Source organism: Carcharodon carcharias, chromosome 5, assembly GCF_017639515.1.
Source record: "Carcharodon carcharias isolate sCarCar2 chromosome 5, sCarCar2.pri, whole genome shotgun sequence".
Taxonomy (NCBI): Eukaryota; Metazoa; Chordata; class Chondrichthyes; order Lamniformes; family Lamnidae; genus Carcharodon; species Carcharodon carcharias.
Genome location: NC_054471.1, coordinates 131,942,176 through 131,967,336, shown reverse-complemented (window position 1 = coordinate 131,967,336; position 25,161 = coordinate 131,942,176). Strand labels below are relative to the sequence as shown.

Here is a 25,161-nt window from a genome sequence, read left to right as displayed (position 1 = left end):
TCAGTGATCAGCTGGATGCAGCTGTGGGCAGCCGATTGCAACATACCACATAAATCTCCCACTGACCCTTGGAATGAACCTGAGGCATAAAAGTTCAGGACTCCTGTAACCTTTAGAGCCACTTGCATGGAATGGCCACCTACACATAGGAAACGTAGAAACATAGAAAATAGGAGCAGGAGTAGGCCACTCGGCTCCTCAAGGCTGCTCCACCATTCAATATGACCATGGCTGATCCTCTATCTCAATGCCATACTCCCGCGCTCTCCCCATACCCCTTGATGCCTTTAAAGTCCAGCAATCTATCTATTTCATTCTTATATATATTCAGTGACTTGGCCTCCACAGTCTTCTATGGTAGAGAATTCCATAGGTTCACCATTCTCTGAGTGAAGAAGTTTCTCCTCATCTCAGTCCTAAATGGTCTACTCCATATCCTGATACTGTGACCCCTTGTTCTAGACTCCCCCAACCAGAGGAAACATCATCCCTGCATCCAGTCTGTCCATCTCTGTCAGAATTTTATATATTTCAATGAGATCCCCTCTCATTCTTCTAAACTCCAGTGAATACAGGCCTAGTCAGCCCAATCTGTCCTCATACGAAAATCCTGTCATCCCAGGAATCAGTCTGGTGAATCTGTACTGCACTCCCTCTATGGCAAGTATATCCTTCCTTAGGTAAGGAAGCCAAAACTGTGCACCAATACTCCAGGTGTGGTCTCGCCAAGGCCCTGTACAGCTTGTAGTACAACATCCTGTACTCAAGTCCTCTTGCAATGAAGGCCAACTTAACTGCCTTCTTAACTGCTTGCTGTACCTGCATGCTTGCTTTCAGTGATTGGTGTACAAGGACACCCAGTTCCCTTTGTAGATCAACATTTCCCAATCTATCAGCATTTAAATAATAGTCTGCCATTCTGTTTTTCCTACCAAAGTGGATAACTTCACACTTACCCATGTTATACTGAATCTGAAGCTGGAAGCAATCTCTGCCCAATCATCTCACATATGGGGTGACAGTCTTTGTGGAGAGGTGGAGCCTTCTTCAGCATTAAACCTTGGAAACATCCAGGTAGCAGAGGCGCTGCCTATGGACTCTGCCTGCTGGATAATGGCGCCTTCCCTGGACCCTTCTGCCTTGCATGTCCTGCTGGCCCTGGAGCCCTTCTGGCTGTGCCTCCCGATCCACAGGTCCCACTCTAGGATGCTGCCTGTGGGCAACTGGCCTCCTCTCCCTTCTGGCTCTCTCCTTCTCTTCTGAGGAGGTCCCTAAAGCAGAGTAGACAATCCCCATTTTTTTTTTAACAGATGATTGTTACAGGATCGAACACACAAGGGGCCTCTCGGCAGAAAGCCCCTGCAAAAGCTGAGAGATCAAAAAGCTCCCCAGAACACCAAAAAAATGGAGAAATTAGCTGTAAAACTCCTACCAATTCACATCAAAACTCCTACCTACTCACCTTGCCAAGAGCCTGTGCACCTTTTATCCCACCCTGGATATAGAAATCATGAAAAACGTGAAGACCGCCTGGCCCAGAGGCCTGTGCACCAACCGTAAAAGTGCATGGGGCTCTCAAACAATTCCTGTTTAAATGGCCTTAATTTGCTCTTTAATTTTTGGTGGGTGCACTTCCGACTACATTACTGTGTCTCTCGGATTGGCACTACCTGTGGCTCATAAGATAGCAGTGAGCTTTGATTGTAAGAAACTCTTCAGGACAGGCTCCAACAATCATCATTACGTCGAGCATAATCTTTTTTAAAACCATGTTTAAGAAACCGTTTATGATCCCATCATGTGCTGGACTACTAACTGAATCCAGCATTTTCTTTCTTATTTTTAAGGCAGTATAGTGACAATCTAGCAGCTCTCTACGAATTAAACTTTCATGTGTGTAATTCAGTGCTGAAGATTCCAAATGAACTGAACATAGGAGTGAAATCCACTTGCTTCACACAGACTGTATCATGTGCAAGCAGCATGTAGGTTCACATGATTGCAATCTATAACCACCTACTCCTGCCCCCTCCCCCACTGCCCCCCGGCCCTGGATATTCACCAGCACTGCTAGTGTATGAAACATTATTGTCAAAAGTTCATCGCGAAGGAGATGAACTCATTTGCTCAGGCAAAGAAGGCTTCATTCATTTTCTTTACACAGCTATAGACTTACCTTATTGATGTTCCCCATGGAAGCCTGATATCATCCCATAGCATAAAGGTTTATGACAATGGTAACCTTAACAACCACAGGTAGTTAAATCTGTCAGTCTGATGGCAATATATAGCATAAACCCGGTCATTGTGTTCCTTCTAAACTGTAAGCTTCTAGGATGCAGATCAAGGAGGTAGATAAATGGAATTTGTATAAAGATAGGAGCCTAGATGACAAATGTGGAGAACTTCAGCCATAAAAAATGGCATCAGATTGCTTAATTCACTCATAATTCACTCATTCCAAGTGCACTATTTTCATGCAAGCATTAATCTTTTTAAAACAAATCAATAAACAACTATCTAAAAACAGCAGACAGGATTGTACATTAGGCAAGTTAAACGTAAGTTTTGCTGATCAAAAATTCTAACTTTGTATTGATTACTATTAACTTCCATGGTAATTACTCAACTTTGACAGTTTAATATTATTTTGGTATCAACATGCCAATTTTCCTATAACTAGACCACACATAAGTTAATAAAGGGACAGTCAAACATGCCAGCATAAAAATTCTGGCATGGCAGCTCTGACATCTGAACTGTCCTTGTTTAGGACTCCAGGGATGACCATCAGTAGGAATTTCAGAGGCCGATAGAGATAGGAACTGAATTTGGTGAGTACATAGTTCCACATCGCTAGTCAGTATGCCAGTTTGCTGGCACCATCCTGTCCCTGAGACATTTTCAGGAAGGCCGGGTCTAGGTTGGAATGTTCAGTGGAGCTGTTGCCCTTCCACAATCATGCCAGGCAGCTGAGGCCTTTTATATATTTTTTTAACCTTCTCTTCAAAGGGCACCTCCACCGTGCCATCTCGCTATTTCTCTCTCCCCCTGCAGACATTGGCAGCCCCACCTTGAACAGTGGGGCTGCCAATGTGTCATTGCTGGGGGGCCTCCTATTGGACCTCCAGCCTCGATAGCCCACCTACCATCCTTGATTGGATGGCAAGCATGCCCTCTGACCACTAATTAGCAATCCAGCAAAAATTGATGTCAGATTACTTCTCCCGACACGGTGCGGGGTCAGGAGCTGCATTTGACCCCAATGTCAAGTTTCCAACCCAAAATGGAAAATTCTGCCCCATGTCCCACGTCCCAGGGACAAGGTTTTTTTTGTATAAAAGTGGGTGTCCATCCCATGGTGGCACCAGAATCCTCGGAGCAGCCATTTTTCCCTTCCTGGGGTTGGGAAGGATGATCAAGCCACTTTGACCAAAATGAGTGAAAGGATAAGGTTTAATGCTGAGGTGATGCTTTACTGTTATGTTATTATCCTAAGAATAATCAATTTCTCACAGAGCATCTGGGTTCATGCTCCTGATTGTTAGCCAGAGACCCCTGCTAGAAAACAAATGAGTGAAGATATGATTGAGCTTGGCTCTGATCCAATCCAGTTGAACATCCTGTTGATATTCATGGTCTGGGCTTATACATGAACATTGGTTTGGGTGAAGTAGTGGGCATCTGCCAGGAAAGGAGTGACTTCACAATAAATGAGGAAAGGATTCAGGAGGAAGCCTAAATGTGTTTGCGATTGACTCCTGTGAACTAATTATGCTCACTTATGGAATACAGTATAAACATTGGTATTCAGAAATTCAGATTTAATTCCTGTCATAGGGGTAGACAAGTTAGGGAGAGGGTTCTACCACGAAGGCAAGATAATCCCTTCCCACCATCTCAAGGGCAATTAGGGAGGATAACAGATGCTGGCCTTGCCAGCAACTCTCACATGCCATTAAAGAATAAAAAAAAACACATACCACATAGCTGCAGAAAGAATGTATGATCCAAATATAGAAGATAAGGAGAAAAAAGGTGACTTATTTTCCCTAATATTTAAATAAAATAAAGTCAAAGCAAATCAGCATATATTTTCAAGAGTTAGGATTGTATAAACAACACGATTCCCCAAAACAATGCCAGTTAAAGTCAGAGACTGGAGGCCATGAGTCGCAGTTTCTCCTTTCCTGTAATATGGATTGTAAATACTGTAACATACACTGCCACATTCAATTTGCAAAAGTTTGGAAAATAATAATTCTGGCAATCATTTAAACTGAGACACTCATGAAGAACTGAATGTTTGTTTTGTATGAGGTGGGGGCCAGGGGAACAAGAGATTGGGAGTGAGGTCAAAACAACAGCTGACTGACATTTTTGGTGCCTGAGCTACAGCTGGGAGTCCACCTCTGAAATTTATCCAATAAGAACTTATAAATCAGTCTGTGACAACACAAACCACACCTCTTAAAGTTCAGCTTTTCCCCACCCACACAGTTAATTCCATAAACTTTTTGACCATTCAGAGGAAAACTGTACAGTATTCCACAGAGCTCCCTGATCACAGCCATCCAGCAGCTCACATCCCTAACTCACAGAGGTAAGAGACTGTCAAGTTTTTATTTAACATCTGTGGTTTTAAAATGATGGTATCGGATTTCAAAAAGGTTCGTCATAGTTTTAATGCTTTCTTTGCAATTTTCCTCTTTGGAAACCAGAAGTTGTTCAATGTTTCTTGTACATCAAAATAAAACCATCACAGGTAGCAGAGGAATAATATTTGAAAAGAGTATCAACCCTTTGAAATTCTGAATATTTTACAATGTAATAATTAACCACTATAAATCAAGAATGAAAACAGTACAAATAATCCATTTGCCTTATTGACATTTAAAGGGACACTTACTGTCTTTGTCACCAGGAAGAGAGGGGAGTTGCAACAGACCCATGTCATGTCACAATGGCATCATGAACAAGTAATGACATTAAGTGACATCTGTTGACATGATTAAAATTGATTAAAATTATTTATCCCATCCAAATTTTACTACATAACTTTTTTAAAAGTTTTTTTTAACAATACAAAGCTTGCTATATTGCTGGCTGGGAGATAAGAATGTCATGTACATCTACTAAAGCATGAAATAGGAACTTCCTAACTACACCATGAAACTCCTTCTATTCAGCCAACTAACTTTCTGAAGCAAAGACATCTCTGTGCTATAGAAATGATGAAAAGCAAAATGTTAATAATGTATGAGACTGCAGCACTGGCAGCAGATGTATCTTCAGGTTTCCTCGTACTGATCATCACTCACTTTTCCATATTATAAAGATGAATTTAGCAACTGAAACTACTTTGCAATCATTTCCCTAAAGCTTCACACATCAGATCAATATTTTGTCATTTTAACAGAAAATATATGGAGGAAGGATTTGAATTTTGAAGAATAAGGGTTAAATCATCAATTTATTCTGGGTTACAGGCCAAGAATGTCATTCCTTGATTGATAAATATGCCACTGACATATTCTTTTACATGGCTGTTTCAGCAAGTCTACTGCAGCTTCCAATATATGTTTATACTCTTAACCAATACATTCAAAAGCATGATATGAACAAGATTATACAGGGCCCTTTCCGGTACAACAGCAGGATATTTTCAATACTTTTAATGCTATTCTCTAAAATCAGTTTTATTCTCGGAAAGATGTATGTAGAGTTTTGTCTAATAATTGATATTTGCAACATTGATACATATATATATATATTAGCTGCAATTTTTAAAAATCTCTTATGTCTCTGCTGGAATTTATAAGTGATTATTGTTACAGCTAAGAAATATTTTTGGGTTGCTAGTGAAATGGATTGTGCAGTTGCATTCATTGGCACATCATTCTCCTGACTGTGAGACTTGAGCTTCTTGGTGATATTGAATCAGCCGTAGATCATACACCTCACTCAATTGGCCTTTTCCATTGAAATGTGATAGTGAAAGGAAAATGGGACCAGGTGTATAGATGGCTGCATCATTATTGGCCATTTTACACCATTGTCAAAATTCACTCCTTTGGGCTTCTTGACCAAGCTTACTCCCCCAGCGCTCATGTCCCACAGACAGGGCAATCAAGCCATCAGTCTTGGCTAAGTCATTTCATGTAACAGAGAGCAACAGGAGGAAATGAAAAGACAAAATAAGTACTCCCTACAGTAACATAGCACCTCTTAACAGCTAAATCAGGTGAACTGTCTGGAAATCATACAACTAGAGCATTTGTCAGGTATTTAAAAAAGCCCAAAAGCAAAAAAAAAACTAGCAACTAAACTGAGAGAACCCACATTGAAGGAGTGAAGGAAGAAAGAAGTGAAGGATGAGTGAAAGAAGGAAGGAGTAAAGGAAGGAAGGAAGGCAGGAGGGAATGAGGAAAGGAAGGATGTAAACTAACTGATGATTGAGTTCTACTCAATCTAGTGTGGAAATGGTGATACTTGTGGATTTAAGGCTGATCATTTTTGCACATCAGTGCAGGAGACAAGGCTGAAGCATTTGCAACCACCTTCAGCTAGAAGTGCCAAGTGGGTGATCCATCTTGGCCTCTTCCTGAGATCCTCAGCATCACAGATGCTAGTCTTCAGCCAATTTAATTCATTCCACATGATATCGCTGAAGGCACTGGATATAGCAAAGCATGTGGACCCTAACAATATTGCAGCAATAGTACTGAAGACTTGTGCTCCAGAATTATCTGACTCCCCAAAGCCTGTCCACCACCTACAAGGCTCGAGTCAGGAGTGTGATGGAATTCTGTCCAATTGCCTGGATTGCCAGCTCCAGCAACACTGAAGAAGCTTGACACCATCCAGGAAAAAGCAGCCCACTTGATCAGCACCCAATCCTCCACTTCAAACATTCCCTGCTCCGCCAGCAATGCACAGTGGCAGCACTGTGTACAGCCACAAGATGCACTGCAGCAATCCACCAAGCCTCCTTCGATGGCATCTTCTAAATCAAATCTTTAGTACCTAGAACAAGGGCAACAGGTGCATGGGAATATCACCACCTCCCCTCCAAGCCTCTCACCAACCTGACTTGGAAATATATTATGTTCCTTCACTGTCATTGGGTCAAAAACTTGAACTCCCTTCCTAAGAGCGCTGTAGGTTTACCTACTCCAGATAGACTACAACTTTTAAGGAAAGTGACTAACTACCACCTTCTCAAGGGCAACTAGAGATGAGAAACAAATGCTTGCCAGCGACTCTCACATCCCACAAAAGAATAAAAACAATTTGTCCCCTTGACTGGGGAGAACTTTCTGGATGCAGGTGGCATAGTCAGTGAAATTAGACGTTTGGAATACAAGACTTGATTTTAACCGGGGCACATTCGAGGCAGGCTGAGAATGGATGGGAGGGAGGGCCCAACAGACTCCTTGGCAAGAGGCCCTGGCCATTTTAACTCCCATGTTTCATTTTGATAGTTCAAATTTGTCTCCCCACCCAAAACTGGCAGGTGGGTGCAACTGAGAATTGAGCCAGGAGCTTGATACTGCTGGGGACCAAAGAAATAGTGCCCAACAAGTTAAAACACGTATTAGTGGAGTTCTGAGCTGATCACAGCTGGAGGAAGTAGGGGGAGAAAGCAGAGAAGCCCAATGTTACTTGCTGGATCCAAAGGAGACCCTTTGGACCACCAGACGCCTTTCAAAAAAAACTTTCTTACTTACCTAGAGTATTTCTGAGCAAATGCTGCTTGCCTGCAAATTTTATTAAAATCATGAGGGAAGGAACATTATGGGAGGCAGCAGCAACCTGGCTGACATTTTAGCTCATCCATCTGCATTATTCCTGCTGAGTGAGCGGGCTAAAATATTTGCCCGGAATGATATTAAAGAATTTGATTTGAATTAGAACCAAACATATATTTTCAAAATATAACTTCAAAAAAATCTTTAAAATTCTGAAAAGGATTCAGAGATTGTAAGTCAGCCAGGAGTCAAGGGGTAGGTGTTTCCTGGCCCTAACATGGTGGGCAGGAAATGGGTATGGGGTGGTGAGGCATTCCCACTGCTGAGGAAGTTTCTCACTGGTGGGACAGGACGCAGATCAGCAACCCAACAAACAGAGGCGGGCAGCCAATTTAAATAATTAAAGACCTTGTTATGAGTAATTTTCGTGGGCTGCTGGCATTTTGCTGACAGGGGAATGGACCCTGCTGGAAGGCGTGGCCACCAGCTACTAGGAGATGGCCTCCCTGTGGCTGTTTGTGAGGCCATTGATGCTGCAGGCTCCATGCCCCAAAGAGGGAGCCACAGGCAAGGAGGCTGGCCCCAGTGGACCACTGGAGGAGCCTGCCTGCCTAGCCCCTCGAATTTTAATGTTATCTTTACCTTTCTGAGAGCACCTCCATTATGATGTGCTCTCTTGATCCTAGTCTTGAAGGTGGCAGGACAGGTGGATAAAATGGTAAAGAAGGCATTAGGAATGCTTTCCTTTATTGGACGAGGTATTGAATACAAAAGCAGGAATGTAATGCTGAAGCTGTATAAAATGCTGGCTAGGCCACAGCTGGAATTTTTTGTACAGTTCTGGCTGTCACATTACAAGAAGGACATAATTTTTCTGGAGAGAGCAGAAAGGAGATTTACAAGATTGTTGCCAGGGCTTGAAAATTGCAGCTATGAGGAAAGATAGAATAGGCTGGAGTTGTTTTCCTTGGAACAAAGGAGACTGGGGAGGGTGAGGTTTCCCATAAGTGAGAGGTCAATTGCCAGGGGGCACAGATTTAAAGTAGAATTGGTAGAAGGGGACATGAGGGAAAACTTTTTCACCCAGAGTGTGGTGAGTATCTGGATTTTGTTGCCTGGTTTGGTGGTGGCGGCAGAGACCTTCAACTCATTTTAAAGGTACCTGGATCTCAACCTTAAGTGCTGTAACCTGCAAGGCTATGGACCAGGTGCTGGAAGGTGGGGTTAGAATAGATGGCTAGTTATTATGTTTTACTTTTCCACTGCGCAAACACGATGAGCTGAAAGACCTCTTCCTGTACTGTATATTTTCTATGGTTTTATGGTTCTATCTGCCCCAGCAGCATCCACGTCTCTCCGTTGACCCTCTGACCGGGCTGGCAGCAGCAGGAGCCCACCCGCTTTGCTTAATTGAATGGCAAGCCAAGGGGCAGCCAATTAGGAGGCCTCCTCCAGTAAAATTGCTGAACCTGTCCCTCTACCAGCAAGTGCGGGCTTGGGACTCCCATTTCATCCCAATCTTAGGGTTCCAAAGCCAGTGGTAATTTTTAAAAATTCATTCATGGGATGTGGGCTTCACTGGCTGAGCCAGCATTTATTGCACATCTCTAGTTCCCCTGCGAAGGTGATGGTGAGCTGCCTTCTCAAACCGCTGCAGTCCATGTGGTGTAGGTACATCTACAGTGCTGTTAAGAAGGGAGTTCCAGGATTTTGACCCAGCGACAGTCAAGGAACAGCGATGTACTTCCAAGTCAGGATTGTGAGTGACTTGGAGGGAAACTTCCAGGTGATGGTTTTCCCATCTATCTGCTGCCTTGCCCTTCTAGATGGTAGTGGTCGTGTGTTTGGAAGGTGCTGTCTAAGGAGCCTTGGTGAATTCCTGCAGTGCATCTTTTAGATGGTACACACTGCTGCTACTGTGCATCAGTGTTGGAGGGAGTGAATGTTTGTGGATGTGGTGCCAACCAAGTGGATTGCTTTGCCCTGGATGGCATCAAGCTTCTTGAGTGTTATAGGAGCTGCAATCAACCAGCCAAGTGGGGAGTATTCCAACACACTCCTGACTTGTGCCTTGTAGATGGTGGACAGCTTCGGGAGTCAGGAAGTGGGTTACTCATCGCACTATTCCTAGCCTCTAAACTGATCTTGTAGCCACAGTATTTATACGGTTAGTCTGTTTCAGTTTCTGGTCAATGGTAAGCCCCCAGGATGTTGACACTGGTGGATTCAGTGATGGTAATGCCATTGAACACCAAGGGGTGATGGTTGGATTCTCTCTTGTTGGAGAAGGTCATTGCCTGACACTTGTGTGGTGCAAATATTACTTGCCACTTGTCAGCCCAAGCCTCGATATTGTCCAGGTCTTGCTGCATTTGGACGTGGACTGTCTCAGTATCTGAGGAGTCGTGAATGATGCGGAACATTTTGTAATCATTAGCGGCTATCCTCACTTCTGACCTTATGATGGAAGGAAGGTCATTGATGAAGCAGCTGAAGATGGTTGTTCCGAGGATACTACCCTGAGGAACTCCTGCAGTGATGTCCTGGAGCTGAGATGACTGCCCTCCAACAAGTGGAAAGTTTTCCCCCTGATTCCCATTGACTCCAGTTTTGCTAGGGCTCCTTGATGCCACACTGTCAAATGCTGCGTTGATGCCAAGGGCAGTCATTCTCACTCCACCTCAGGAGTTCAGAACTTTTGTCCATGTTTGAACCAAGGCTGTAATGAGGTCAGGAGCTGAGTGGCCCTGGCAGAACCCAAACTGGCTGTCAGTGAGCATGGTTACTGCTAAGGTTATTGGTAAGCAAGTGTCGTTTGATAGCACTGTTGATGACCCCTTCCATTACTTTACTGATGATTGAGAATAGACTGATGTGGCGGTAATTGGCTGGGTTGGATTTGTCCAGATTTTTGTGTACAGGACATACCTGGGCAATTTTCCAATTTTCCGGGTCGATGCCAGTGTTGTAGCTGCACTGGAACAGCTTGGACAGGGCCGCGGCAAGTTCTGGAGCACAAGACTTCAGTACTATTGCCAGAATATTGTTAGGGCCCATAGCCTTTGCAGTATCCAGTGCCTTCCGTCGTTTCTTGATATCACATGGAGTGAATCAAATCAGCTGAAGACAGGCATCTGTGATACTGGGGACCTGCGGAGGAGGCCAAGATGTATCATCCACATGGCACTTCTGGCTGAAAATTGTAGCAAATGCTTCAGCCTTATCTTTTGCACTGAAGTGCTGGGTTCCCCCATCATTGAGGATGAGGATATTTGTGGAGCCTCCTCCTCCAGTGAGTTGCTTAATTGTCCACCACCATTCAACGGCTAGATGTGGCAGGACTGCACAGCTTAGATCTGACCCATTGGTTGTGGGATCACTTAACTCTGTCTATCACTTGCTGCTTATCTGTTCGGCACACAAGTATGTTATACTGTGTTATAGCTTCACCAGGTTGACACTTCATTATTAGGTATGCCTGATACTGTTCCTGGCATACCCTCTTGCACTCTTCATTGAACCAGGATTGATCACCTGGCTTGATGATAATGGTAGAGTGGGGGATATGATACCGTGAGGATGACTATGTCAGGCTGTTGCTTGACTAGTCTGTGAGACAGCTCTCTCAATTTTGGAACTAGCCCCCAGATGTAAGGAGGACTTTGCAGGGTCGACAGGGCTGAGATTGCCATTATCGTTTCCGGTGCCTAGGTCAATGCCAGTTGGTCCATCCAGTTTCATTCCTTTTTTGTGATTTTGTAGCGGCTTGTTACAACTGAGTGGCTGAGTGAATGCCCCATTTCAGAGGGCATTTAAGAGTCTGAGTTGTGCTGTGGGGTCTGGAATCATGTGTCAACCAGACCAGGTAAGGATGACAGATTTCCTTCCCTAAATAACACTAATGAACCAGATGCATTTTTACAACAATCGAAAATGGTTTCATGGTCATCATATCAGGCTTTTAATTTCAGATCATTAGTTGAATTCAAATCCATCATCTGCCGTGACGGGATTTGAACCCGGATCCACAAAGCATTACCCTGGGTCCCTAGATCACTAGTCCAGCAAAACTACCATTATGCCATCGCCTCCCCCTAAGAAGGAGGCAAAGTATCAAATTCACACAACTGTTTAGGACAAAGCTGAATAATAATAACTGCAAAACAAAAGCAAGAATAGCGAATTGTGGGGTAAATTTTGAAATGGTGTGTACAGATTGGAGATGATCAATACCTGTGATTTGTGTCATCCCCGATTTTCTGGTGATATTTTCAGAAATTTTGGAACGCCATAAATTGAGCAGACAAATTTCAACTCTGAATTAGTGTCCTTTCCTGTTAAAACCCTGCATTGTGAACAGAGCTGTAAACAATTTAGCCTTGCATTTGTGCAATGATCATCTTTGCAATGTTGGCAAAAACTTCCCAGCAATGAATTTCTGAACATAGAAAAATCCTAACTAAATTTGGACTCCAGGATTAATTGGTAAATTGATGGTTGCAATTTTATTTTTAAGAGGTAATTTTTAAAATCTGCATTTCATGGTTCCACAGTTTGACCCTGCCTTTGATCTCATGCTCATGGGATTTTAAATTGATAACATTATTGTGTTGAGTCCTTGTGAATGAAGGCACAATTATGTTTCTTATCACAGGAGTCTTTACAGAGATTCTTGTCAATACCAGGGCATTTGTATTCTACCCATCATTAATGTCCAGCAATTTCTTTGATTGATATTTCTCCTTTACCAAAATGGTGGAATCAGAAAATTAAACTACATTTTAAAATATAAGTACAAGCAACGTACAATGGTTTAGTGCTCTACTACTGTGCTCCATGGATTGCTAGGGTGTGGCGTATGCTCACCAATTCGTGCACTGTGCATTTTCAAACTAAGCCATGTGTTCGGGACTCAGGAGATACCAAACCAAGAACAGGTATCTCCTCCCTCAGGAAAAGAGCGAAAAATGGAAGTCGGTGAACAACTGGTTCAAGAGTGGCAATGGTGGAGGGATGGGACAAATGATCTTTCTACCACATTTCCTGCAAGGAACAGTGTGTAACCTTGGAGTAGTTTGGAGAAGTCTGAGGGAGAATCAATAAAACAAAATAATTTAGAAAATCCAGATTTGAAGATGCTGCATGACAGAAGCCATCTCTGCTCTGAAAGCTCTGATGATTCAATTAATCAGAAACATTTTGACCAAGTCAGGTTCTAAATAGATTGTTTTCATCAGGATAAAGGACAATATAAAGTTGCGATTAAGCAGTTGCAGCTGACTGCTGCCAGCTACTGTACCCTATAAAATTAAACAGGACTTCCCAGGTAAAACAGAGCTACACTGGAAAAATTTTTGGATTATTTTTCCCTTCCAGTTTTCTCTCCTACTCCTCAGTGCTGCTGAGTAGAAAGATCTTTTATCACTAGGTTCTCTCCACTACCTCATCCATGTGTGAATCTAGGCAATGATGGGGTGAAAATCTTTGGCCTCCAATAGCAATTCAAGGTGGAAAGTAGGCCTAATGAGGGAACAGTCTGCTCAGAATTCTGCTGGCTACCACTTCTCTATAATCATTATCCATGATGAAGGAGGAGGCGTGATCAAGAGAGGGTTTCCTCATGCCAGGAGGTTCCTCATCTCTGACCTTTCTATCACTCAGCAACCTGAAGGCCAGGTGAACCTGGTATATGGTCTACCAATGAGTATAACTGGGGCACACCCTAAATCTAGTCCTCAATTGTCATTCACACATCTGCAAGATTCACTGACTAATGATCAGAATTGAGAACCTTAGCAGATTATTTTCCTTTCTCTAACTTAACGATGCTGAGGTGAATAGGTTACTGCTACATCAGCTAAAATATATCATACAATATTGACTATATAAGTCTGAAGCTCTTATGGATTTGTATTCTATTAATGCAGCAATGAATGTTCAAAATATCACCAGTGCTATTCACACAGAATCTTCATTTATTCAATAGACTAAAGGCTACAATAGAAAATATTTGAAAATATATTGAATAAGAGTATATTTATAAAGACAAAAATTAATTGCAGTTTCGGGCCCATATTTTTACATGAACTTGTTTCTCTTTGTAATTTCACAGACTTTCCTATTGGTTAAGGCTTATTTTAGTCATCTCCAAGATAAAAAATTGACTTTGGGAACAGTGAGGTCATACAGAACCATGGGCAAAATTTTTAGCTCAGCGGGCAAGCGTCCCAACATCAGCGTGTAGTTGCGCGATATTTCTGTAGGCAGGCATGCACCAGAGTTGGCAGCGTGCCCACTGACAATTAAGAAGGCCTGTTAAGGCTATTAAATTATCAATTTAGTTAATTTTTTCACTGCCCATCCAACCTTACGGTTGGCAGGCAGGCAAAAAGGCCAAGCAGCCTTTGCACATTTTAGGAAGCCTCATCCACGGGTGGGATGAGGTTTCCTAAAGCAAATAAAAATAAAGTAAAAATTTTAAAACTTAATTTATAACATGTCACATGTGGGGCCATGTTTTATTACATCTTTAAGTTCTTTTTTTAAATAAATCTTCATCTCCCTGAGATAGCTCTGTGAACATGTGCGAAGCTCACGCTCGCCTAACTCATCCTCCTCATCCCATCCACACAGGCAACACTGAGTGCTGCCGCTCATGTTTCATGCTGAGTGGGCCCTAATTAGCCCACTAGCGTGAAATTGCCTTTTGGCCTTGATCACGGGTGGTGGTCGGCTTCCCAACCATCCCTAACCGCACCCGCCGAGTCCGCACACCAAGGGCAGAATTCTGCCCTTCATCTCCCTGAGGCAGCTCTGTGCTTCAGGGAGATTATGAAGTGCGTACTTGTGCATATGCTCGAAGGTCGCACTTGCCCCGCTCGCACTCCACCCCCAACCCACCCGCACAGGCAGCGCTGAGCGCTCCGCTCTTGTTTCACACTGGACGGGCCTTAATTGCCCCGCCAGTGTGAAATCGCCTTCCAGCCTTGATCGCAGGCAGCAGTTGGCTTTCTGACCGCCCCCGCCCACCCCTGCCAAGCCCATCTCACAAGGGCAAGAGTTTTCTTTGTACTCATCACAACAAGGATGCCTAGGGGCTACGTGCAGTGAAATTCAGAGGAATTCTAAATTCTGTTATTTGAAATTAAATGGTATGAGACAGGGATAAGAGTTCTTCTGGCCATTATATGACAACATTATGAAAGTCAATTCTTACCACAAAGCTCCACATGGTGACCGCTATTCAAATTCCCCAACCCAAAACTTACTCTTCTATTGTCTATATATTTATCCCTTGCCTACGAATATTTTTTACTGGTTGCATTTGGTTTTTAATGTATATTTTGGGATCTGGAAAAAATGCAATAAAACAAATTACAAAAGCCTAATGATATACTTGGCCATATGGTCAATGAATTCTTTTCTTACAGTCCGGGGGGGGTTGTGTGGGGGCGGGCGCGCAGCCGATCAGTGCCCCCGATCACCTGGGCATCACCATTTTACATGGGCAGGCCAATTAAGGCTGAGCACTCCCTGTGCGGGCAAGGGAGTAGACTGAGTCGGCGCCTGCACTCTTTTGTGCGTGCGCGGGAAAGAGCTCAGAAATCTCCCTGAGGCACAGAGCTCCTCAGGGAGATTAGTTTCACATATAAAACATTGAATAAAGTGAGAAAAAAATTTTAACAACATGTCCCCTCATGAGAAACTGTCACATGAGCTGGGGCATGGCATTTATGTTAATAAAAAATTTTCCAACACTTTAAAAACGTTCATGAAATCACATTCCCCCCATAGATAAATGCAAAGGCCGCCTGGGCTCTTCGCCTGCCCACCAACCTTAAGGTTGGATGGACAGCTCAGGCCAATGATATAATTGATTGTTAACTGGCCTTAATGAGCTTTTGATAGTTTGGCGGGCGCTCCCTGAACTGAAAATCTGAATGACACGCGCTCATGTCAGGACATATGCCCAACATCACCCTGCGTCATTTTACGCCTCAGCGAGCAGGGGCTGAGCCGAAAGTTCTAGCCTTAAACTGGTTTTTATTTCTAACACTAAAACCTGTCAGGTCAGTTTAATCAATTAATATATTTTCCATACATTTATCTTGCACACATTTAAAATTATTGTTTGGCTGAATTGTCACTAAAAAATCAGCTTGCTTTGTGTTTCAAAGATAAATATGAAATAAATACATTAGTACACTAAGCTCTTCTTTAGTCAATGCGGAGAATAGGTACCTAGATAAATACATAACCAATATACAGGACATGGGAGAATTGGACAACATAGAGATTTTTGCTCTCACAGACCACTAGGAAAACAGACAGTTGAGAACAAGTTGCCAGTAAACCATTGCAGAAGTCATACAGATTAAAGAACATAAAAATTAATGTCAGTTTTAAAAATGAACACAAATGAACAATTACAATCACCACAAGCGTAATACAATAAGACACATATCATGTTGATGTGTTACTGCCAATGTACAACAGACATGTCTATAAGCATTGTCAAATGTAGAACATCAAACATTATTAAAGGTATGGGCCATCTGTGTCATTAAACCTGTTTCAGAATTTGGAGTTTCCAAATAAAGCTTAAGTAAAGTTCAACTTTGGGAATTATCTCTGTAAGTTTCTACTGTAGAAATACATGTTAAAATGCTGACAAATATGACAAATTGGGACTATGAAGAATTAATGGTAATTAATAATATAAATTAATAAGATAAATAAAATGTGTCACCAATATTGTAGAAGCATTTTATGTGATTTTCTGGAACTATCATGAAAACATTGAATGCATAAGAGTTCTAGATTTGTTGAAATTGAAAGCTCAATATCAGGAATGAAAGTGAGTTTTATTTTCTATTATTAAAATGTGAAGCAAAACAAAAAATTTAATTGAGTAATGCAAGAGCTATTATGGCGCTCATAAACAAATACTGTGTGTAGAATTTTGCCCCCGGCAGCGGGATTGTGCGTGGACAGTGCAGACCTAATCAGCGCCCCCGATCGGGTCTGCACTGCCATTTTATGCGCTATGCACTCCCTGTGTGGGCAAGGGGGAGGGCCGGTGTTCCCTGAGTCGGGGAGTGTGTTCATTCATGCATGCATGTGAAAGAGTGCAGAAATCTCCCTAAGGCACCTCTGTGTCTCAGGGAGATTGGTTTTAAGTTTTAACAGTTCAATAAAGTGTTGAAAAAATTGTTATGACATGTCCCCTCATGTGAAACTGTCACATGAGCTGGGACATGTGCATTAACTTCAATAAAAATTTTTCAGAAAATTTAAAATCATTCATGAAACCTCATCCCGCCCGAGGATAATGTTCCATGAAAAATGCGAAGGCCACCTGGGTCTTCGCCTGCCCGCCAACCTTAAGGTTGGACAGGCAGCTCCGTTAATTATTTTAATTGTTTGTTAAATGGCCTTAATAGGCCTTTAACAGTTCAGTGTGCATGCAGCCGAGTGCATGGTGACGTCGGGACGCACGCCCGATGTCATCCCGCGTCATTTTATGCCTCAGCTAGCGGGGGCAGGACCCGCTCGCCAAGCCGAAGATTCTCCCCAGCGGATACTGGAAACCTGAAATGAAAACAAAAAATGCTTGAAATCGTCAAAGGATTTGGCAGCATCTATAGAGAGAAATAGAGTTAATGGGTGGAATATTTCCATCCCATTAGCAGCGGGAAGCTTGGGAAGGCAGGGGAATTTAATTTGGTGTGATATCAAAAACCAGTTTCCTGATGGCGGATGAACTTATCAATTAAGTCCTCAGGGCTTTACAGGTGGGTTAAAGGTGGATCAAATTTCTTGACCAACAATGTCAGGAAGCTCTTTTGCTTGCATTATCATGTCATGTATGCTCATTGAAAGGCCAGCTCACCGGAATTAAGTTCCTCCTCCAAATTAAGTTCCCCACTACCAAGAAATTAGAACATTCACTTTTACAACTGCACATAAGTGGCGCGGACCTGGAGAGGGAGACTTCTTCTATGATGAACAGTGAGTAGCTACTGAATTGTCCTCTTTGGGGAGCTTGCAAGCCTATGCTTGAGACCAGGCGGTGACAGTGAAAGTTGCATGGAGAATGACCAAGGAAGGGAAGAAGCATTAGCAGAGAAAGTTGGTGCAGTGGCCGGGCAAAGGTGCAAGGGATAATGCAGGCTGTCCGGGTGCCCTTTAAAAATGGCACCCGCACCTTTGATCCTGTCAGGTAAAGACTTCCTGCCTGCCCCACCACGTGAATTAGTGAGCTCCTCGTGGATCCATATTTAATGAACTGAACTGTGCAAGATCGTGCATGGTTAACTGTTCCGACCTCCAGTGGAAATCACTCTCACTTCCATGTCCGCCACTGAACTTAGGCTCTAGAAAGGAACATTCTGGCCAATGCTTCAAGTCGATGACCTTTCATCAGAGTTCTGATGGAATGTCATTGACCTGAAATGTTATCGCTGTTTCTCTCTTCACAGATGCTGCCAGAACTGTCAAGTATTTATAGCATTTTCTGTTTTAATCATGGCAGTCATCTTTGTTGTCAGCATCTGTTCATTAATAAAAGAAATTTGTGCTAGCAAATTTAATGAAACAAAGATAATAAAGATTTTATAATCTACCCACATTCCAATTTATTCAAATAAGGTTCTTGGCTTACCTGTTAATGATTGTAATGAATAATACATCAGTTTAATTTCACTGCAATAGAGAGCCTGAAAGCAGCATAAAGGCTCAGCTCCCAAAACTATATTTTAGCACATACCTTTTTCTACCATGGCGGAAAATAAACAGTGGCCACTCTATTATTATCTGATTAAATAAATCAGTCTGCCTTTTGTGGCTTGGACCAGTGTTTCATACAAAAATGAAAAGTCCATTCAAATATATTCAGCAGTGAAGCTTCAATAATACTTATAATTTTTCTGAATCCTAATCTGTAATAAGAAATGAAAATATTGGTTTGGAGAATATCCTGAATAGTTTCACTGTTAGATCATATTCTGTACAGTAATGGGACCTCAGGAAGTAAACAAGCTCCACAAAGAGCGTGTGACAGAATTATCAGCAGGGTAGCATCTGCATTCCAGTCATTGTGTCATGGTGATGTAGGTCATACGGCACTAAATGTAGCCAGCTGTTAACATTTGTGAGTCTATACATCCACTTCAAACGTTTTTCTCAAGCCCCATGGTCATGATAACATGCAGTAAAATAAGCAAATCTAAATTCTTTCAGACTGTTCACATCATGTCCAACCAAGATTCTGAAGAAAAAAACATACCTTGCACTCAGGTAACAAAAGTACTTTATTCCTAAATAAGGAACTTTATTCCTTCGGACACAACTTAAAAATTAAGATGTTAGGGGTACAAAGTCAGATGGAACCTTTCAGAGAAAGTTTAATGTAGACTTGTGAAATACGTTACTAGGAAAGGCATGTGAACCAGACAGCATAAAAAATTCAAGACACAATGAGGTATATTTCCAAAGGTAAATCAAATTTGAGGATATGGTGAGAATACTAGTTACTGAAAAAGGACAGGCTTGTTCCATCTAATAGCCTTTAGCTGCTCTACACCCGTCTCTCAACCCCTTTGTGCTGTCAGAGTGTTTGTCCAACATCCAAGTTTGGTTTAGTCCTAACTTCCTGCAGCTCAACATTGAGAGGACCAACCACAAATTCCACTTCCTTGTCCTGACTTTAACCCCTATCCAATCGTTGTCTGAGGCTGAACTACATTGGAGCAAAGTTTCAGGTCCTATATTCTTTCCATTATAAAGCAGAAGATGTAGAGTTAGAAGATGTTACAAAAAGAGGTATAAGTGAGGGTATGAAGGAAGTTAATGATAAGGATGAGAATTTTGGGAGAGGAAACAGGACAAGATCAGCAAGGACAGGGTGATGAGAGACTTGGATTTGGTGTGGGATCAGCTATGAGCAGAAGAGCTTAGAAGATTAATGGAATTGTTTACAGAGAGTGGAGGTTGGGAGATTTGCCAGGTGAGCATTGCAATAGTCGAACCTGGAAGTGATAAAAGTATGGATGAAAGGTCGAAGTAGACAGTCTTTGTTAGGATATAAGGTCAGAAGGTCAGGCTGGAGTAAAGTAGGATGCCAAATTTGTAATGGTCTGATTCCAGGCTAGGAACCAGACTGTTTAGGGAGCGGATGGACTGGGCTGTAAGAGTATGAAGAACAATTCAGGAACCAAAGATGATGGGTTCACTCTTCCTATTATTTAAATAGAGGAAATTGCAGGTCATTCAAATCTGAATATCAGAGCAATGGTCTGACATCACAGAGAAAACAAAGGAGAAAGGAACTCTTTTGCCAAAATAATATACAGCAAATAATAAAGACCTAAATTGATTAAGAGAAATGGTTATCTAAAAGTTGAATTAGTGAGCTCAAATTTGCTCATGGTGCTAGAAGTCTTGAGTAGGGATCATTGTTATGAGGAGGAAAGCAGATTGCTTGCTTCATCAAATGTGGCAGTGAAGTGCTCCTATGTCAAGTAGTTGCAGAAATGTACCATATGAGTGCATTCAAGTGAAAAAAAAACCTAAAAATGCAGACCCAGCATGATAAGTAAGGATAGGAGAAAAAAATATGAAAATTAGAGTTCTCCCCCCAAACATACCAGTTTACAAGTACCATCAATGTATAATGAGAAGTTATACTGCTCTCTTGACATTCCATGGAGAAACCTTTTCATTCCTTTTATTACATAGTATTATTGTTTTATTTAAAATGCTATCTAGAGGAGACAAGGCTAAACATGAGAAGGTGAATGAAACAATTAGGGTCCCAATGACATTCTTCTCATTTGTGCACTGTGTAACTTGTAAGGTGCAGTTTTTACTTCCAAATGGAAATGATGTTTCCCTGCCTAATTTCAGTAATGTTGAATCCAAATATATATCTTTCAATGAATAAGCCAACACCAGGGTCATAACTCAAACCTTCTTACCTATTGTTATTTCTTCACTTTAAATTTTCATTAAGCTGGCTTACTGCTGGAGGATAAAACAAATCTCCCCCTCAGTCTAAGAAATCTTTTTCCATCAGATGGCTACATAAAAAAAGCTTGTTTGAAAAAAAATCATTTTAATTGACCATTAGATTAATTACCTCAGTAAGCAGGATGTAGATCAGTTATACTTTAACAGCAAGTGCGTTACTAAAATGGTTCAATGGCGCCATCTTGGAAAATGTGCAGACCTCCTCCATGCCAGTATCAAAATGTAAAGTGCACTCACAAACTAGACATCAAGTGCTGTTTATTTTTTTTAACATAAAGATTTGTTGCACTGCTGGTAACTGCACTATTGTATATACAAGCTTGAAACAGATTGGGCCAGTTTTCAAAGAACAGACCTTATCTGAGGTCTTTAATAATAGACCACAAATGATTCTTCTATGTATGGCTCGTCTTTCAAATGATTATAATCTCCAAATCAACTTTTAAGAGCCATTTGTCTAGTTTATCTAGTGGTGGGTAAAACTATGAGAAATGAAATGCAGGCAATATGACCTTCAACACAACCATAAAGCTCCACACTGTTTTATACTGAAAATGCTATTAATTTGTTTTGTGCTGCAAATATTTTTTTAAAAGCAAGTCCTTGAATGGCAGCAGAAAAGGTCACTATCTATATAAGGTAATAAAAATGAATGATTTTACTTCTCATTATATAAATTCTAGGACAGATAACTTTTTTTAGTGAACCACAGCAGAGTCAATGATGAAGATCAATCAGAGGAGAACTATATTCTATCGTTATTCATCAGCAGAAGGTCCTACTCAGAACAGCTGAACATAGGGTAAATGGAGTAAGCTAAATAAAGTAGGCTAGATTCAATGATTGGCCTTACATCCCTCCTAATTTTCACAACTTTTAAATAATCTCACGTTTGTAAAATAATAGCCATAAACCTCCCCACAATCATCATGTTGTCTGAGGTTCCATTGTAAGTTAATAAATTATACAGCAGTTTTCCATTTCTATTCTTGTAAAATAGTGTCATCAAATGCAATAGAATTCAATATATATTTTGGACTTTTCATTGACATTGTGGCAAAACAAATGTGGAACTGCAATGTGCTTACATCATAAGTGCATAAGCAATGATATCACAAGTCAGCCAAATGGTCCTCAAGTCTGTTTCGCCATTCAAAAAGATCATGATCTTCTACATCAACTCCACTTTTTGACCTATCCTGAAATGCCTTGAGCCCTTTAGAATCCATGCTGTGGGAGCCAAGAATGTTCAATTGGAAATTCTGTCTAGGTGGAAAGAGTTTATTAGGAGCTTGTTCATTTGTATGTTTATGAACCTCCTATATCAATATCGTGAATGCATGGAGTTTCAATAATGTCAATGGATTGTCACTCAGTATGACTTGGGGCCGAATTATACCAGCCCTTTGGGGATGAGCTGGGTGGCAGAAAGGCTGGCAAAAGCTTGACATCTTCCCACAGCCATGCCATTTTGCCAGCAGTGGGAAAAGTGGCAGAAAGCTCGCTTGCCTGGAGCCCAATTGAGCCACTTACGTTGCCAATAAAGAGTTTCTTCCCTCCTCTGCTAGCATTTCACTAACAGCGGCCGGGTGGGGGGACATTAAGTACTCTTTGGACCTGGAGGGCCCCTGTCCACCCCATTAGCAATAGTTGTCCCCATAGCAATGTCGTTGCCTGTCCTCAGTGACCGCCCCCACCCTTTCTCCTGGGGTCTGCCTGTCTGGCCCTGGCATCCCCAGACCTAATTACCTGTCTTCAAGGGCACAAGGCCATTGATGGACCCTCATCCTCTAGGTGCAGCCCCAACAATGACCACCACTAGCGGTGCTGCTGCTGAGGCTGCTGAGCAGCCAGCTTTCTGGTTGTCCTCTGCTTTTGACCCCACCAATAGAACTTCTGCCAACTCCATAGAATTCTGGCCTTGGTTTTACACAAAAGAGGTGCAGTAGAATGTAATGTATCACATAAAACCTTATCTCTAGCTTTATTTGAGCATAGCTGAATTATTTCATTAGAAAGCGGAGTTGAGGCCAAGAGCAGATCAGCAATGGTCGGAATGAAACCGCTTTTTATTTTATTCATTCACGGGATATGGGCATCGCTGGCTAGGCCAGCGTTTAATGCCCATCCCTAATTGCCCTTGAGAAGGTGGTGGTGAGCTGGCTTCTTGAACAGCTGCAGTCCATGTGGTGTAGGTTCAACCAGAGTCTTGTTAGGGTTGGAATTCCAGGGTTTTGACCTAGCGACAGTGAAGGAACGGTGATATATTTCCAAGTCAGGGTGGTGAGTGGCTTGAAGGGTAACTTCCAGGTGGTAATGTTCCCATGTGTCTGCTGCCCTTGTCCTTATAGATGGTAGTGGTAATGGGTTTGGAAGGTGCTATCTAAGAAGCCTTGGTGAGTTCCTACAGTGCATCTTGTAGACGGTACACACTGCTGCCATTGTGCATCGATGGTGGAGGGAGTAAAGGTTTGTGGATGTGGTGCCAATCAATCAGGCTGCTTTGTCCTGGACGGTGTCAAGCTTCTTGAGTGTTGTTGGAGCACTCGTCCAGGCAAGCGGAGAGTATTTCATCACACTCCTGACTTGTGCCTTGTAGATGGTGGACAGGTTTTGGGGAGCCAGGAGGTGAGTTACTCGCTGCAGGATACCTAGCTTCTGACCTGCTCTTGTAGCCACAGTATTTATATGGCTAGTCCAGTTCAGTTTCTGGTAACCCCCAGTAAGTTGATGCACAATGTTCTCAAATTTCTACAGATCATGAAAGTCATTCAACACAAATTGATGGACCTCCTCTGATTCAATGGTCAACTTTTAAAAAATTTTGATTTAAATTGAGATACATTAATAAATACATTTACCTAGGGTCAAGAACATTTGTTGGCTTATTTTAAAAATAATATCTGGCATGTACACTCTAATGTCATATCTAATAATAACTTCTATCACATAACTGAAAAGTGCCAGATAACTTCTGTCTACAGCTAATCAACTCACAAACATATGTCTGTCACATAAGACACCACAAAGTGAATCCAATGTCACAGTGTTATGTCCTTTAGATCTGATTTCGCAACTGTAGCTTAATCATTCAGTTTATTCAAAAAACCGCAGGAAGTTGTTTTTAAGGCCAAATTACATTTATCATTCAGTTAAATATAAATTCAAGTGATGTAACTTTGTCTGACCTTGATAGAGAGTGACAAAGGTGCAGAGGCAAAACAAATTCGAATAATAATTAAAAATAAATCACAGTCAAGAGTTTTCTCCAAACAGTAAATACAAAGCAGAAAGAATGGCCAACTAAGTGGATGACAAGTACGAGGTGCCAATTCTTAACATTCCTAATCTCTTTATCTTCTGAGATAATTCTTTGCAACAATTGGGCTGCAGTTGAAAAAAGTACACCTGTTGGCTCACTGACTTGGATGATAAAATGCAATTGTTATCTATGCTAAAGAGTAGATTTCTCCTCGGTGATGTATATATAAAAGAGATCATTTATGTAATTTATCACAGACAATGTTTTTTACAAAATATTCTGTTTTAAAATGTGCTTTTTTATTATAATGGATAAATTTGGCACTCTACAAATATAAAATTATTTTTCAGGGACAATAAGGCTGTTTAGCAGTAATTATGAGCTTAATGGGTAGGTAATAACACCTTATTCAACACAATGCAACTTTTTCAAGGCTTTTTACAATGAGATTGGTTTCTATCTGATCACAGTTTGAGGGGAACTTCAACAGTGCATCCTATGGGGAAATGTAGGATCACTGATGGTAACTTCTGGATTTCTGCATGTGAGTACACCTCCCCAGATGAGTAATAATGGTGAGCTGACAGTTTGATTGTCATTACAACTGCAAAATCTGGGCCATTGTCATTTGGAACATTTTGTGTTGTAACTTGCTAGCAACAGGGGCAAGACAGCCCAAACTCTTAGGATGCAGACAGCCAAGAAACATAGAAGACTTATATCCCAACAGTCATGTCTAGATTTGAAAGGTCAACTTTTTAAAACTAAGTTACTACTTATTTTCAATTTTGAACATACAAGTTTAATTTAGGATAGCTTAAGGAAGCCATGATAAGAATAATTCATAAGATTGAGAATGAAACATTGAACCATTATGTAATTAACTAAAATTTGCCATATTCTATTGTTACAGATGAAGGTTGCAGGTAAAGAAATAGCCCTTTGAAAATAATCAGCCCACTTTTAACCCAAGGTATTTTCAGCAAATGAGTAATGGTGCAAGTTCAGAATTCACCTACATCTCCAGAAGTGAGGTTCAGGGTAATTTACCACTCAAGCCTCAATTAAAACCCATTGGCCAATGTCCCATATGTTCCCACTGGGAAGTAGGTGGGAAAT

At 41.6% G+C, this 25,161-nt stretch overlaps 2 protein-coding genes across 6 annotated transcripts in view; one reads left to right on the top strand and one right to left on the bottom strand.

The window, feature by feature from the left end:
- The window catches only part of cep85l (centrosomal protein 85, like), a 383,155-nt gene that overhangs the window by 179,643 nt on the left and 178,351 nt on the right, over positions 1–25,161 (bottom strand). The gene's annotated exons all lie outside the window — the stretch shown is intronic.
- Positions 4,484–25,161, top strand: part of pln (phospholamban) — a 37,247-nt gene continuing 16,569 nt past the window's right edge. The window contains exons 1-2 of one of the 4 annotated variants that reach the window (XM_041187503.1): positions 4,487–4,603; positions 24,956–25,015. The gene's annotated coding sequence lies outside the window, so the exon portion shown is untranslated. Of the gene's footprint in view, positions 4,604–19,022; positions 19,050–24,955; positions 25,016–25,161 lie in introns of those variants that run through there. The other 3 variants (XM_041187504.1, XR_005942977.1, XM_041187502.1) reach the window with 3 other exon arrangements.